General features: G+C 34.8%; 1 protein-coding gene across 3 annotated transcripts in view; it reads right to left on the reverse strand.

Moving 5' to 3' along the window:
* LOC129952927 (myb-like protein U) overlaps window positions 1-1,966 on the reverse strand; it is a 36,412-nt gene extending 34,446 nt beyond the window's left edge. For all 3 annotated transcript variants that reach the window (XR_008782419.1, XM_056065900.1, XM_056065899.1), the window contains exon 1: window positions 1,313-1,966. The gene's annotated coding sequence lies outside the window, so the exon portion shown is untranslated. The remainder of the gene's footprint in view (window positions 1-1,312) is intronic.
* Window positions 1,967-11,558: the final 9,592 nt, after the last annotated feature.

Below are 11,558 nucleotides of genomic sequence, written 5' to 3' on the forward strand. Positions count from 1 at the left end.
TACAAAATATTAAATTGTTTATAGTAGGTATGTTCTTCGGACAAAGCTTTTTCGACATGCATAATTCGATTAAGAAGCCAAAAATGTAAACATTCTTATCCGTAAATTTACCAAAGTAACAAATGATGAATTCTTATCCGTAAGTTTACCAAAGTATTGATCTTCTATTGTTGTAAATAAATTTATCAGAACTATAACAAAGCGTAGTGTCAATGCAATACCAAACTTTCAACTTTATACCATAACCATGCCGGTACAAACATCCTGTTTTCTGTATGTTTTGAAACATAGATACATACCTATGTAGGTAGTTAAATTACCTACCTAAATGATTGACAACGCATTTTAAAATCCGAAGAATTTTACACAAGAAAATTCGGAAATACTACTCACTATAAATGCATTAGGTAAGTATGCATTAGTATTGTTTTTTAATTTGATTAATGAAAACATAATGAGAAAAAAAGTAAGGTAAATACATATATGTACATAAATAATATGGTACATTTGTAGACATGTACTATAAGTGCTTCAAATTAAGCCATGTAGTAGAGGTTTTGAAAATCTGATGATATTTGTAATTGGGAGATTGGTGTTCCTATCCAAAACTTTTGTTTTTTCTTTACAAACAAAATTAAACGAATGCGGTGTGTATGGCGTACAAATTTGAGATTTTATTACCGAGTGTCTTTAAAACTCAATATTTGTTACCTACTACAATAATCAGTTTATATTGTATTTGAAATGTTGGCGATTAATATATCATTTGTTCTAAGTGTGTTAACTAGAAAAAAATAAGTAGACAAATTTTGTTTCACAAATCTAATTATCCATCATTTATCTATTTTCCTACATTTTCCCCCATAAATTGTCGCGCAATTTTAATTGTTTATTGTGAACTATTCCTAAATGCAATCCATTTACTAATACATTCAAGTCAGTACTGGCGCAAAAGAATAATTACATATCATCATCAAAAAGAACCGTAATCGTAAATATATTACAGGAAAAAAGGAAATTTAACAATTTCAATCAAGTGCTTAAGTACCCAAAAAAGGAGCAGATGCTCTTCCTTCTTCATACCGTCCACAAAAATAGGGGAAAACTCGTTTATCGTTTTTTTTTTTTCGTTCTGCCATTTGGTCTACTTGCAGCGCATTTCCCCTTCAGAATTTGTTTGGGAAATAGTAAACTTGATTTTAAATTAACACTTATGACATTAAAGTATTGTTAGCATGTAGGTTTATAGTATTTTTATATTTTGTATAGATGTTTTAGTTTCAATGCACAAAAGTACATTGTACAAACTTACCATTAGTTCCAGCAAAATTTGTTGCAAGTTAAAACTCTATTTTAAAAGGTGTACGTGACAAACGGCGACAGCAAACACTAATATGATTGATTCACAATAGATACATTTTTCTTCATTACAATACGAGGTACACAACAATTACACAAGGAATATGAAAATAAAATCCACACACTTGTTCTATTTTATAATCGTACAAAAAACGTACTTCATTTTTTAATTATTGTGCAAACGTTTAAAATATTCTTTAATAAACACTGAAGATATCTAAATCGCTTTCAATGCTTCGCTTTATTTATCTTTCTTCTTTACAACAGACAGAAACACAAAAAGAGTGCAATCTGCAATTACAGTCTGCACATAAAAAAAATAATTATTAAGGGTGGGAAATTGAAAACAAAATGGTGGAGTAGTTGTATAAATTGACCCAACTTTTACATTTTTCTTGCAGAAAATCACTTTTCACTTAATTACTTTGTTATAAATGTTAATAAATTGGTATTAAGTAAGCAGTAAATGCACAGTTTTTAGTTGTTTTGTATTAATTAAGTGAAAATGAAGACGCTAATTTGCACAAGCGACGGTTCGCACGCCACTTTCGATCAATTTTGCAATTTTCTCTCGTCTGTTCTGTTCTATCGTCTCCTTAGTTCGAGTTTACAGTAAAATTGTCTCGAGGTGAAAACGAATAGACAAGCGGAGAATCAAAGTACTAAAATAAGCGACATCTACATTTGAGCAATATAATCTTACAACATAAAGGCGAGGAATCACTTCAAATCTCATATGTCTTATTTAAAATATTTTATTCGAAATCTGGCGTCCCACCAGCAACAATAATAATTTAACCTGGGCAGAGTCGAATCTGTTTATTTGAATTAATGAACTAATAAAAAAATATAATTTCAGTTTACAGTGAATGACTACTTTAACTTTTAGCAATTTGCTACATCTGTAGGATTATTTTTAAAAGAGCATTGGATGGAATGGTACAGTCAACAGATGGGAATTGTTTATTTTCATGAACAGTCAGTTCTTAGGCAATTTATTAGTTAACAGAAAGAAAGATTTAAAATTTTGGACTCCCTTAGTAAATTGCCAAATATTTAGCAAATTGTTAAACCCTTAACAATAGGTTGTTTAAAATTTTGCGCGAAAATAACTATTTATTTCGCGTTTTATTATGTTGTATGCGTTTTATTGCTATTTATAATAATTTCGGAAATTTGAAGTAATACAAATTATCAATTATAATAATAAACGTCATACTCGCTCAGCACATAGTTCTGTTTTAAAGCCTAGTACATACTTCCTCGTGAAGTGAACGTTCGCCAGTGGAGAAAGTGAACTTTTGTCATTGCTCACTGGTACACACTTGTGAGTACACGTTGTGAAAATTTGACTTCAGCTTCACCAACAGTTCCCGTACATTTTGCACGTGAATTGCCCGTGAACGAAAACTCTCCACTTTGTTCTCCACTCAGCTTCACGAGCAAGTTCACGGGTGAACCAAAAACTGAAATTTGTATGGGTTCACGAGATGGTTCACAAGTATGTACTAGGCTTAAAGAGGAACTGTTAACTTTTTTGCTTGATGAAGGCTATTGTCATTTGCTAACTTAAGCCTAGTACATACTTGTGAACCATCTCGTGAACCCATACACATTTCAGTTTTTGGTTCACCCGTGAACTTGCTCGTGAAGCTGAGTGGAGAACAAAGTGGAGAGTTTTCGTTCACGGGCAATTCACGTGCAAAATGTACGGGAACTGTTGGTGAAGCTTTGACATTTGGTTTCCGCATGTTCACATCGTGTAATCACAAGTGTGTACCAGTGAGCAATGTAAAAAGTTTACTTTCTCCACTGGCGAACGTTCACTTCACGAGGAAGTATGTACTAGGCTTTAAGCATAACTATAATAATTTCCAATACTGATTTGTCGTTTAAGCCTAGTACGCTGCTGATGCGAAACGAAATTTTTCGGTGGTCTCCAAGTGTAGAGCGAAATTAAAACGAAAACCACAACGGAAAAATATTTGTGTAGAGTTCTGTCAGCTGTGGAAAACAAAAAACAAAAACACCGAAAGTCACGAGTAAACAATTTTCAATTTTGATTTGTAAACAATTTTTTCCAATAAATAAATTAAACGTCAAAATTTCGCAAGCAATTAATATACCGGGCAATTAAATTGAGAACGAAAAGAGTGGAGAATTGTACTAAAAAATCTAGTACAGCTATCCACTAAAATGACACATTTCGTTGTTCAGCAGCGTACTGAAAAACGAAAAGCACAGCGAAATTTTTCGTTTATGATTTCGTCATGTCATTTTTGTATGGGAAATTTCGTTTCGCATCAGCAGAGTACTAGGCTTTACAATAAAATTTATTTTGTCGCTTACGATAAATTGGCGGGAAGGGCTCGATATATCAAAATAAACCTCTTGTTGCAAAAACTTTGTTTTTTCAATACCTTTTTTTTGCCTTCACATAATGATTTATACTCATCCGGAATCAGAATTAAGTTATGGTGTTTAACTAATATAATGTATCACTGACATTATATTAGTAATTTTTTTTCAACAACATAAACAAATGCTTTAATTAATTAAATTAATATACAATATCGGACAAAAGATTTCCAACTAGAAATGAAAGTGATAATTTTTTTAAATTAAAACTTTTTCAGAAACATAACAATCGTCATATATTATAAAAACTTTGATAAAAAGCAACTTATTTTTACATTGAGGTATGTATGAACACTATAGGACTTGGGGTAGGTGCGAGGTTGAACGTATACAAGTAAAGTTTCTTTGCTTTTATGGCAAACCATACTTTTGAAATTGAGATACGAATAAATTGGCTTTATTCCACTTTGTTTCAGTGTAATAAGACCAGCTGGTGAAAAATAACTTTTCTAAAGTCAAAAAAGGCCAGATTTTGAATTTTAGCCGAGGCCATATATTAATTTAAAATCAGTAGTCATAAAAAGAGCACTTCTAGTTGTCGCCAAACAAAACTTTCAGCAAATTAAAGAACGAACACTTTTTGTTAAATAATATTCATTTAATTTTTTAGACTAAGTTTTAAACAAAAATGATGATACTAATGGGATCAATTCGTATGAAGGAAATTTTATTGAGATTAGTTAAGTTTAAGTTTATAAAAATAATAATAAGTTCAAACATTTTTTGCTTATTTTAATAAAAAGTCTATTTGTTTGTCATCAAAGTCGTCTACCAGACCAGACTGACATACATACTTTAAATTCTTATTTAAATTTTGATTATATACATATTTTTCTTTCTTGTTTCAAAAATGTTCGTTTACAGTGCAAGTTCGATATTTTAATGCTTTTCTAGTGAAATTAAAAAGTGCTTCCCAGCCACATGATCCATTTAAAATTTGTAGCACTTTCTCTAATTCACATGACTGCACTCCAAAATACTGCACTCGAAATTTCTTTAAAACGGGACAGACTGCCATAAAATGAAACACATCTTCTCTTTCATAACGGTTGCATAAGGTACATATAATTGGTAACTCTGGTCGGTGTGGTATGAAATTGACGTTCAATAATTCACCCCTTAATCGAAAGATTGTACTTATTAATTCCGTAAAATGGTTAGCTAAAAAGTATGTTCTTTCATTTAAATAGTGGTCCAATTTGCAATAATACAACCTGTACTGCGAATTCTGCGCTTCTTCGATAAATTTATGGTACATTCGGTTGCCTTTCTTCTTTACCAATTCATCAAATTTTGGGTTTAGCGATTCCACTTGCTCTTCAACTGTAAATACCAGGTTTACTCCACATTCGGATACCAGTTTCTTCCACTATTGGACACATCCTCCTTCAATCGACAATAAGTGCATAAGTACTATTTTTGGTGTTCTCTGCTCATGCATTGCTAATACTCGTATTATGTAGTTGAAATGAAGCTTAAGAGTATCCAAAAACATAGGCAGAATACCAGTCTCCAAATGAATCATATAGTTTGGGAACAAGCGGGTATTCTAACAAACCTTTTAATAAAGTAACGTAGAAATTTCTCCACTGTTTCAAACGGTCGGTAACCTAATTCTTGTGCTCCATATAGAAAAATGGTTGCTGCAGTTGCACGAAATATCACTTGCTTTGATGTATGTATGTGCACTCTTCTTATTTATGCAGCTGCTCCAAACAGAGCAGATAACACGTTTTGCATCTGCTAGTTTACCTTAAAGATGTTTTTCATATTGGAATTCGATGAAATCAACACTCCCAGATATTTATACTCCTTTACGATTTCTATTTGCTGTCTGTTAAACGCCCACTTCTCCTGCCGTGAATAACTTCCTCCGCCACTTCTTAAGATCATCATTTTAGATTTTACCATGTTGACAGGTAGATTCCAACTCTTACAATAACTTCCTAATCTGTTGATCATAAGCTGCATGCCTTCAACTGTCACTGCGAGGAAAACGATGTCATCTGCAAATAATAACCCTGGAATTTTCGTCTGACGGAGCTTAATTCCACCTTTAACAGCATCTGTGATATCATTTATGTATAAGATAAACAGTAGTGTGCTAAGAACGCACCCTTGCTTTACTCCTACTGTTGTTTCGAAATCTTCGGAAAGACATTTTCCATCCCAGATACGAGCAGTATTGTTATGGTACATAGCTTTCAATACATTTATCATTTTTGATGATATCTCTAGCATATAAGCTTAACAACGAAAATATTTGGTCAACAGTCGAATAGCCTCTCCTGAAGCCAGCTTGGAACTCATGCAAAATATGATTCTTTTCCACCCAATGAGTAAGCCTTTCATAGAGAACGGATGAGAATAGTTTGGTGGTTGTGTTCAAAAACGATATACCTCTATAATTAGCTGGATCTTCGAAGTCTCCTTTTTTATGAAGCGGATATATAATTGTTGTATTGAGATAAATATTCACATTATAAATATTTATTTCCTAAACCTTGAATGGATCTTGAATAGATAGTGAGAAAAACTCTCACCTGTTTGGATCCAACTGTCAGTTTTTCCATGAAAATTAAAATTTATGAAAAATAGTACGCAAAATTGGTAAAGATTGATCTTTGATTCTCGATGTCTCGTGAAATAAATGAAGATATTGACTTAAAATATTTTTGTTGTGAACGAAAGATACAAACAGTCCGTTGAGAACTAGGGCCTTGTGACTTACAACTCTCAATCAATCCTCTGTGCGAGTACTATTATCATCGAAGAGGGTATCCTTTGGAAATCTTTAGTGATAACGGGACGGGAGCTCTGAGAGGCTATACAGCAGATTAATGTTGAGCATGTGGGGGACAACTTTACTGCATATACACCTCTCAACCAATCCTCTGTGCGAGTAATATTATCATCGAAGAGGGTGTCCTTTGGAAATCTTTAGTGATAACGGGACGAATTTCCGTGGAGCGAGTAATGAGCTCAGAGAGGCTATACAGCAGAATAATGTTGAGCATGTGGGGGACAACTTTACTACATAAACCTGCATTACCAACATGGGGGAAGTTGGGAGAGGCTGGTTAGGTCAGTAAAGAAAACATTAATTTGCAATATACCGAGGAGAAAACCTACTGATGAATTACTTTCGACTATGTTAGCTGAGGTAGAGAGAGTTGTGAATGCCAGGCCCCTTACATACGTTCCTCAAGCAAACGAAAATGAAGAGGCATTAACGCCTAACCATTTTCTACTAGGATCTTCTAATGGTAACAAAATGTCAGGAGAACTTTGTGATGACGGCATACCATTGCGAAAAAAATTAGTTGATTGGTGAACAGTTTGCGAACCGGTTTTGGAAGCGCTGGGCCAACGAATACCTTCCCAATTTGACGAGACGAACGAAATGGTATTCACCGATAAAACAGATTCAAGAAGGAGGTGTCGTAGTGATTGTAGACCATGAAAATCCTCAAAACTGTTGGCTTGAGTTTTCAGGGTTCACCCATTGGTGGCAGCACACACAAACATGACCGGAAAAGAAGCCATTTTATAATTAACCTGAATCTCCCATTTTAAGCGACATCTCAAAAGACACAAGACATACAAGAGACAAGAGGAATTAATATTAGAAAAAAAATTATTGTATGAAATAATAAGTAAATAAAATAAAGGAAAAGCAAACTTAATGAAAGAATGAAATCGAATAAATTAATAAAAAGCTTAATTCCCAGGAATTTAAGTCCTCAAAGGCAATAAAACTCATATTTTATTTATCAGAATTCCAAGAGAGGCAGTACCCGTGAACACAAATTTTAGATGGCACAGGCATGAAGGTCCAACTCATTCAGGGGCTACAGTATTACAGTATATTAGACGTTGCTGAGGGCAACATAGTGTTAATTGCCATACTCCTCTGAAGCGGCTTAACAAATCTCAATGAAATTTTTCATATACACTCGGTAGGCCTGAGAATAGGTTTTTATCTATTTTTTATATTCCTAAGTGCTATGGTTTAATTGACGATCTTACGATAGTTTTCAGTGATGCTATGCACATTGCACAATGAAGCATTGGTTGCTATTGAGGATCTTTGCATTATCATTGCCAACTTATTACTCAGTCATTTCGGTATGCATTCACCAAATCGAAATGCATCTTATTTAATAGACTCTGAATTGAATCGTGTACTACAATACAATATCCCACAAGGCAATGTCCCACTCGTGAATGAAGAACAAAGAACCATTTATGACAACATCGTACTCGCAAATTCGGCAGGACAAGATGGATTCTTATTTTTGGACGCAGCCGGTGGAACTGGCAAAACATTCCTTATTTTGCTAAAATACGATCAAATAATGGTATCGCATTGGCTGTTTCATCTTCTGAAAATACGGCAACTTAATTGGATGGAGGTAAAACAGGAAGCTGCCACTAAATATTCAAAATAACCCAGACGCGGTGTGCAATATAAAAAAAAACAATCATCCATGGCCACAGTGTAAAATTATCATCTGGGATGAATGCATTATGGCACACAAAACATTCGCTTGAAGGATAGAACAGGACATTGAAATAAATAAAAAACAACGACAGACTATTTGGCGGCACTCTGTTACTCTTTTCAGGTGATTTCGTGTTCAAATGCTTCAAGATCCATTCGCTGAAACGTTCTCAAAATAACTGTTAGATATAGATGACGGAAAAGTTACTACAGATGAAACTGGATGCATACAAGTATCGGTCGATTTCTGCACGATTATATATTCACAAGAAGCTCTCATTGACCAGATATTTCCCCATATAAACAGACAATATACACATCATGAGTGGCCGGTAGAAAGAGCAATTTTAGCAGCAAAAAATGTGGATGTCAACGAATTAAACCTCAAGATACAACATTTGTTACCAAGAGATTTGGTGTCATACAAATCTATTGATACAGTTTGTGATGCTACCCGAACTGTAAACTATCCAACTAAGTTTTTAAACTCAGATTTACTAGATTGGATCTTCGGTTATTTTGTTTCGTAATTTGAACCCACCACGGTTCCTTCAATGGCAGACGATTAGTAATTAAAAAAATAATGAAAAATGTTATCGAAGCCATAATTCTAAATGGCAACTTTCGAGTTGAAAATGTATATTACTGCGAATCCCTATTATACCCACAGATTCAATTTCCAATTAGATTGGCATTTGTATTTTATTTATTTCGAAAATCGCTTACAAGGTAGGACATGAGTCTTATAAAGTGTTGCAAGCCTTTACGTTTATTTCAGAATTTGAATAAAAATTATATACCTAAGGCTTCTATTAACATATTTATATAAAGGAAAGGAAATTTCACATCTATTTACATATTTATATAAAAGAAAGGAAATTTAACATGAATTATTTGCCAAATAGTTGAAAAGTAAAAATTTAAATCTACTTATGCTTCTTGTTCTTCTCATAGCGATGGGCAGAGTTCGAAAGGCGTACAATGTGAATAAAAAATTGATGCTCAGTATTTAGAAAATTATATTGGGGTAATATTAAAAAAAGGACCTTGTTGAGTGAGGGAAATTCAGCTTACCGTATAGATAATCAGGTTGTTTTGTTTGGATAATTTCATGCAGGTAACTCAGAGAGCGAAAGTTTATTAAGCTACAACCAGGAATCCGCACCGCAAAAATGGATATGTGATCATAACGTATAAGTAAAAGAGCCTTAGTAAGTAGCAGTTTAGTTTTGGTAGGGATGAAATTTCGAGTGACTTGAAGAAGGCGGAGACTTCTATAGACTTTACCAATGGCACTATTAAGGTGGTCATCCCAAGTGAGAGTGCGATTGAATACTACTCCTAAGTTTCTAGCAGTGCTAACATATTCAATGGTTTCGTCGTCAAGTTTCAACACCCGACCCGATAGGTCAAAGTTTTTGCGAGAGAGAGAGTGTTAAGGCGGAGATCGTTCTTTTTTTGAAAACTGTGAAATGCGGAGCAGATCCTCGTTCATTAAAGCTACGGCATCGTTTTTAGCCCCAAAATGTCGACTTATCGGGAGCTGCACATCGTTAGCATAAATATGAATCAAACAATGTTTAGCAACTTGTGGTAAGTCAATTATTTAAAGTGAGAAGAGGATTGGTCCAAGGATAGATCCCTATGGCATCCACTCTAAACATTGAGAAATGTGGACGAGTATCCATTGGCCACCACGCATTGTTGCCTTCCGCTGAGAAACGAAAGAACAAGCTTACAGGGCTCTAAAGAAAATCCAAAGTCAATTCGCAGCTCAGTCACCGACTATACTTCGAGCCGTCAATATCGAATTCGATTGTGTTATTTCTGCTCTGCCGAAGTTGTAAGTGATTTTTTTCCTTCCGCGCTCTCCCTACTTCCTTCCTTTCATACATTTTTTTTTCGATCAAGTAAGTGAGTGCCAATTACTTAATTAGTGGTATAGAAGAGTGAAATGGCCTCAGGGCCAAGTGTTCTCTCGGACAATCGGTTCGCTGAGTTTAATCAGCATTCTGACCCGCCAAAAAAAAAACTAAAACTAATTCACATACTACAAAAACTCCCAAAACTTTGTAGTTTTTGTTGACCTTAAAGAGGCATTCGATAGTGTGAATCACGATAAGCTATGGACCCACCTTAGATCCATTGGATCAAGTATACATGCATTTCAAAATATATATGTGAAAACCAAAATTGCTATTAAGACAACAAGTGGCCTAACAGAAGAAGCGAATGTCACAAAGGGTGTTCTACAGGGTGATCCATCAATAGCCCTCCTATTTAACTTATATATAAATGATTTGGAAGAATTCTTAAGAATCGAGGGCCTTACAGGAATAGACATTTCGGAAACAACAAATGTTATCCTGATAGCATATGCCGACGATATTGCTGTCTTCGCTCAATCTGAGCTTCATTTAAGAAAAACTCTGAAATCACTTAAAAAATATTTTACATCAAAAGATATGACATTAAATACTGAAAAATCGAAGATAGTAAACTTTGCAAAAATAAAAATATCATCATGCCCGGAAAGATTGAAACGAGGCAACAGGGAGGGTATGGGTAGGAGAGGGACGGGCGAGGAAGGAATCTTCAGGAGAAGGACTTGGGCGGAATCGGGGAAGGGAAGGAATGTCCGCTTCGGTAGCTGCGGCATGCTTGCGTTGCTCAGCTATACTCGTCGGATGGGGGGGTCTTGCCACCGTAGCTGGACCTCACCTCTTTTCAAAAACATAGATCATGCCTTTATAGTATACTAGATTTCAAAAATAGTGATACACCACCACCACTGGTTCGCTTTCCTCAGACGCCGTTGATGACGTCACGGTTTGGCCTGTTCCCTCCCAGCCTGGAATCCATTCGGCCGGAATCTCGGATTCCCCAAATCTGGAGACAAGTCAGTGGTGGACGCACATACTACCCCTTTTCGAAAACCCGCTTACCTTACCGCACCTCCTTCCAATTGACTCACCACTTCATGATAACAAAGATCTCAGACATAAGCAAAAAAAGGACAGAATCGAAGCTGAATAGACATTCTAGGATTGATTTGGGATTTACATTCAATTTATTTCTTCAAAAAAAACAGAATAGTTGACTCTAAGAAAATTGTACTAACAAAGAAAACAAACTTAACTAGAAATAATTTTAATGCTAATAAATTTACTCTAATTAAAAAAAGAATGAAATATATATCTCAACCTCTACCTAAGAGTCGGTTCAATAAAGTGGGGGTCTTACTATTGCCCAATCCAGGGCTTGACTTACGATCCGC

This window comes from Eupeodes corollae, chromosome 3, assembly GCF_945859685.1.
Source record: "Eupeodes corollae chromosome 3, idEupCoro1.1, whole genome shotgun sequence".
NCBI classification, from domain to species: domain Eukaryota; kingdom Metazoa; phylum Arthropoda; class Insecta; order Diptera; family Syrphidae; genus Eupeodes; species Eupeodes corollae.